Source organism: Suricata suricatta, chromosome 16 (assembly GCF_006229205.1).
Source record: "Suricata suricatta isolate VVHF042 chromosome 16, meerkat_22Aug2017_6uvM2_HiC, whole genome shotgun sequence".
NCBI classification, from domain to species: Eukaryota; Metazoa; Chordata; class Mammalia; order Carnivora; family Herpestidae; genus Suricata; species Suricata suricatta.
The window spans coordinates 40,841,041-40,846,824 of NC_043715.1; the positions used below are offsets into that span (position 1 = coordinate 40,841,041).

Genomic DNA, 5,784 nt, shown 5'->3' on the forward strand with positions numbered 1-5,784 from the left:
GTTGTTATAGTTAGAGTTAGGGTTAGGGTTAGGGTTAGGGTTAGGGTTAGATTTGTTAGGGTTAGGGTTAGGGTTAGGTTAGGGTTAGGGATAGGGTTAGGTTAGGGTTAGGGTTAGTGTAGGGTTGTTATGGTTCTGGTTGATAAGTTTAGGGTTAGAGTTATGGCTAGGGTTATGGTTAGGATTAGGATTAGGGTTAGGGTTAGGGTTACTTTAGTGTTAGGGTTATGGTTAGGGTTATAGTTAGGGGTAGGGTTAGGTTAGGGTTAGTGTTGTTATAGTTAGGGTTAGGGTTTGGATTAGGGGTAGTGTTAGGGTTAGGTTTAGCGTAATGTTACGGTAAGGGTTATTAGAGGGTTAGGGTTAGTGTATGGTTAGGATTAGGGTTAGGTTTAGGGTTAGGGTTACAGTTAGGGTTAGGGTTAGGGGTATGGTGAGGGTTAGGGCTAGGATTAGGGGTAGGTTTAAGTTTCGGGGTAAGGTAGGGTTAGGGTTAGAGTTAGGGTTAGGGTTATAGTTGTTAGGGTTAGGGTTAGAGTTAGGGTTAGGGTTAGGTTTAGGGTTAGGTTAGTGTTAGGGTTAGGGTTAGGGATAGGCTTAGGGTTAGCGTGTTAGGGTTAGGGTTAGGGTTAGGGTTACGGTTAGTGTTATGTTTAGGAATACGGTTAGGTTTATGGTTAGGGTTAGGGTTACAGTTGTTAGGGTTAGGGTTAGGGTTAGGGTTAGGGTTGTTAGGACTAGGGTTAGATTTGTTAGGGTTAGGGTTATGGTTAGGGTGAGTGTTATTAAAGTTAATGTTAGGGTTTGGATTAGGGTTAGGGTTGGGGTGAGGGTTAGGGTTAGGGTTAGTGTTGTTAAAGTTAGGGTTAGGGTTTGTATTAGGGTTAGGGTTAGGGTTAGGATTAGGGTAAGGTTTAGGTTTAGAATTATTAGAGTGTTAGGTTTAGTTTATGTTTAGGATTAGGGTTAGGGTTACATTTGATAGGATAGGGGTAATGGTATGGTTAGGGTTAGGGCTAGGGTTAGGGGTTAGGGTTAGGGTTAGGGTTAGGGTTAGGGTTGTTTGGGTTAGGGTTAGTGTTAGGGTTACGATTAGGGTTACAGTTAGGGTTAGGGTTAGGTTATGGTTATGGTTATGGTTGTTAGGATTAGGATTAGGATTAGGGTAAGGGTTAGAATTGTTAGGAAGAAGGTTAGGGTTAGAGTGCTTAATGTTAGGGTTAGGGTTAGAGTTAGAGTTAGGGTTAGGTTTTGTGTAAGTGTTAGAGGTGTTAGGGTTAGGGTTAGGTTAGGGTTAGGTTGTTACGGTTAGGGTTGGGATAGGGTTGAGTTTAGGTTTAGGGTTAGGGTCTGCGTTAGGGTTAGGGTTAGGGTTAGTGTTAGGGTTAGGGTTGATTTTAGGTTAGGGTTAGGGATAGGGTTAGGGTTAAGATTAGGGTTAGGGTTAGGGTTAAGATTAGGGTTGTTAGTGTTAGGGTTATGGTTAATGTTTGGGTTGTTAAGGTTAGGGTTAGGGTTAGGGTTAGGGTTAAGGTTAAGGGATAGAGTTAGGGTTAGGGTAAGGGATAGGGTTAGGATTGGGGTTAGATTTGTTAGGGTTAGCGTTCGCGTTAGGTTTATGTTTAGGTTAGCGTAAGGTTTAGTGTTAGGGCTGTTATGGTTACAGATGATAGTGTTAGGGTTATGGTTTGGGTTACGTTTAGGGTTAGGGTTAGGTTTAGGGTGAGGGTCTGTGTTAGACTAGGGTTAGGGTTAGAGTTCGGGTTAGGGTTGAGTTTAGGGTTAGGGTTAGGGATAGGTTTTGGACTAGGTAGGGTTAGGGTCAGGGTTAGGGTTAGGGTTAGTGTTGTTAAAGTTAGGGTTAGGGTTTGTATTCGGGTTAGGATTAGGTTAGGATTAGGGTAAGATTTAGGTTTAGAATTATTAGAGTGTTAGTGTTAGTTTTTGGTTAGGATTAGGGTTAGGGTTAGGGTTAGGGTTAGAGTTAGGGCTAAGGTTAGGGTTGTTAGGGTTAGGGATAAAGTTAGGGTTAGGTTTATGGTTGTTAGTGTTAGGGTTAGGGTTAGCATTAGGTTACGGTTAGGGTTAGTGTTAGGGTTGTTATGGTTACGGATGATAGAGTTAGCGTTAGGGTTAGGGTTAGGTTTAGGGTTAGGGTTAGGATTAGGGTTAAGTTTAGGGTTAGGGTTAGGGCTAGGGTTAGGGGTAGGTTTAAGTTTCGGGTTAGGGTTATGGTTAGGGTTAGAGTTAGGGCTAGCGTTAGGGTTGTTGGGGTTAAGGTTAGAGTTAGGGTTAGGTTTAGGGTTGTTAGGGTTAGGGTTAGGGTTAGGTACGGTTGGTGTTAGTGTTAGGATTGTTATGGTTAGGGTTAGGGTTAGGGTCAGGGTTAGGGTTGTTAAAGTTAGGGTTGGGGTTAGGGTTAGGGTTAGGATTAGGGTTAGGTTACAGTTAGGGTTAGTGTTAGGGTTGTTGTGGTTACGGTTGATTGGGTTAGGGTTATGGTTTGGGTTAGGGGTAGGGTTAGGTTTAGGGTGTTAGGGTTAGCGATAGGGTTACGGTATATTTAGAGTTGTTAGGGATAGGGTTAAGGTTAGGAATAGGATTAGGTTCAGGGTTGATTTTAGGGTTAGGGTTAGAGTTAGGGTTAGTGTTAGGGTTAGGGTTAGTGTTATGGTTAGGATTAGGGTTAGGGTTAGGGTTATGGCTACAATTGTTAGGGTTAGGGTTAGGGTTAGGGTTAGTGTTATGGTTAGGATTAGGGTTAGGGTTAGGGTTAGGGCTACAATTGTTAAGGTTAGGGTTGGGGTATGGTTAGCGATAGGGTTAGTGTTAGGGTTAGGGTTAGAGTTAGGTTAGGGTTAGGGCTAGGGTTAGGTGTAGGTTTACGTTTCGGGTTAGGGTTAGGGTTAGGGTTGTTAGGGTTAGGGTTAGAGTTAGGGTTAGTGTAGTGTTAGGTTTAGGTTAGGGATAGGGTTAGGGTTAAGATTAGGGTTGTTAGGGTTATGGTTATGGATAGGGTTAGAGGTGTTAGAGATAGTGTTAGGGTTAGGGTTAGGATAGGGTTAACGTTTGGTTAGGGTTAGTGTTAGGGAAGGGTTAGGGTTAGGATTAGGGTTAATTTTAGGGAAAGGTTTAGGTTTAGAGGTATTAGAGGGTTAGCGTTAGTGTTATGGTTAGGATTAGGGTTAGAGTTAGGGTTTGGGTTACAGTTGTTAGGGTTAGGGTAGGGTTAGGGTTTGGTTAGGGTTTCGGTTAGGGTTAAGATTAGGCTTGGTAGGGTAGGGTTAGGGTTAGGGTCAGTGTTAGGGTTATGGTTATGGTTAGGGTTATGGTCAGGGTTAGGGTTAGGGTTAGGGTTCGGGTTAGGGTTTAGGTTACAGTTGTTAGGGTTAGGATTAGGGGTATGGTTATAGTTAGGGCTAGGGTTAGGCGTAGGTTTATGATTCGGGTTAGGGTTAGATTTAGGGCTAGGGGTAGGGTTGTTAGGGTTAGGGTTAGAGTTAGGTTTAGGGTTAGGGTTTTATTTTTTTTAGCATTATGGGAGTTTTATTTATTTGAAAGTGAACTTTTAGCTATCAATATAAATGCCAAGATAGTACACAAAACATCCACAGGAACATTTTCATGGTTTTTTTTGAATTGGTCACAAACATTTCCTACATAATCCAACATACAACAGAAAAATGGTACATCTTTTTCCTTCAGTTTGCATACAATGGAAAAATAAGAATATATATATATTTTACAAAGTTTAACTAATAGACACTAGCAGGCTGACAATTTGTCTATAGGTGAAAAATTACCTAATAAAAAATAATAAGAATTTATTTAGCATCATCACTTCCATAACCAAGCATTATTCCAATTAATAAAACTTGTTGCCATTAGGCTTCTGGCATATACTTAAACCATTACTGAATTTGTAGTATTGCTCCCCACCTTGGTTCTCCTTCAATTACTAACATGGAAAAACTGTTGCAGAGTAGGGGCAAGCATTTGCAAAAACAAACAAAAATCCCCAGCTTATTATAAGCATGAATGTGTAGGACAATTTCTTCCCAAGCAATGGACTTTCAAATCATCAAGAAATTACCAGAATGGAATTTGCCAAGATATTATGCCTATGTCCAGGAAGAGATGCATTTATTTATATCCAACAGAGGAGCTGAAAATCAAACTTAGTGTTTAGTTTTGGGTGGGTTCGGGAATCCAGCCATTTTAAAAATGACTGTCTTAAAAAAAATGACCACCAAAAATAGGTTCACTAAATTTATTTTAAAAATCATAAAACGTTTCTTACAAAAGAGCATTACATTCTGCACACTGCTCTGAATAGATGCCAGGGACATATGGACTATTACTGTTACTTTTCCTCCCTGTCCCACCCCCCCGCCCCCAAATGTTACAGTGACCACAAAGCAAAGTGTTCACAATAATTACATGGGGGGAATTTTTTCCTTTAAACCATCAACAATGAACAAAAATTAAAAATTAAAATTCACTCACTCTGCTGCTGCTTCAAAATTTCAATGTTAGTTTTTGCACGTCCTTCCGCCCCCCCCCACCAACCCTGTTTGTAAGGAACTAAAACATTACATCTGGTGAACAGCAAAGATTTCACTACACCTCAAATGCAGAACACCTATGAAGCAGAGGAATGTTGGCTTTTTAAACAGAAGCAGATTAAAAAAAAAGATGCAGGACTCTTTCAGTTCTTCACTAGTCTTAGAAAAACTTTCCAGAATACTGCTTCACACTATAAAAAAGAAAAAAATATCTTGCATTAGAATCCTTCAACATCTGCATACTGCTTCACACTGTTCTGCAGCAAATACTGTGCATTCTGTATCTGGTCCTGTGTTCCTGTAATAGTAATGATCCGATCTTCCGACCCTTCTAAAGGTTCATCAATTTTGATCGAAGCTCCTGACTCATGACGGATTTGTTTAATCCGCTGACCACCTTTGCCAATAATAGATCCAGCCAAATCTTTGGGAATGGTTACTTGTGTAGTAATAATAGGTCCACCAAGATCACCATATGAGCCACGACCCCCTGCATAGGAATAATCATATCCAGAGCCACCCTGTGGTTCATAGGCCATTTGCCATTCTGATGGGCTCCATGCATCTATTGCAGAGTCCCAAGTTTCATCAGCACTGAAACCAACCATGCCGTCATAGCGGTCTCCAGGTCTTCCTCTTCTGTCATAGGCCATTAGATCTCCTCCTCTAGGTGGTGGGGGTGGAGGAAGAGGAAGATTCCGAGCTCTGCTACCACCCCGGCCACCTCGTCCAGGAGGAGGTGGAGGTGGCCCACGACGAGGGCTCATGTCGTCATAATCTCTTCTAGATGGAGGCATAGGATGCGCACCCCGACCAGGAGGCATTCTGTCAAAACCACCTCTCCCCCGCATGGGAAATCCCACAGGACGTCCACAGCGGTCATCAAACATCATTGTAAAACCACCATAATCGTAGGTTTCATCGTAAAAATTGGGATCATAAGGCTGTGCACGTCCTTTGATGGGAGACTCCGAAATAAGATCAAGGATGATTTTGATGCATTCTACAACCCTGTCAGGTTTTCCTCCAATAAGAACGACTCTGTCAGTAGAATGAGGACAGCATTCCTGGAAAAGCTTGATTGTTGTCTGCGTGTTCTCCCGAAGTTCTTTGATTTTAGCACCTTTGACCCCAATAATTCCTCCCGCCAGACTCTGATGAATCAACACTCTCAACTCGCAGTCAAAGTCGCTTCCTTTATAGTGTTGGTAATTTAAGC

General features: G+C 41.9%; 1 pseudogene; it reads right to left on the reverse strand.

The window, feature by feature from the left end:
* Positions 1–4,541: 4,541 nt before the first annotated feature.
* On the reverse strand, positions 4,542–5,779 carry LOC115279756 (annotated as a pseudogene).
* Between the last annotated feature and the right edge of the window lie 5 nt (positions 5,780–5,784).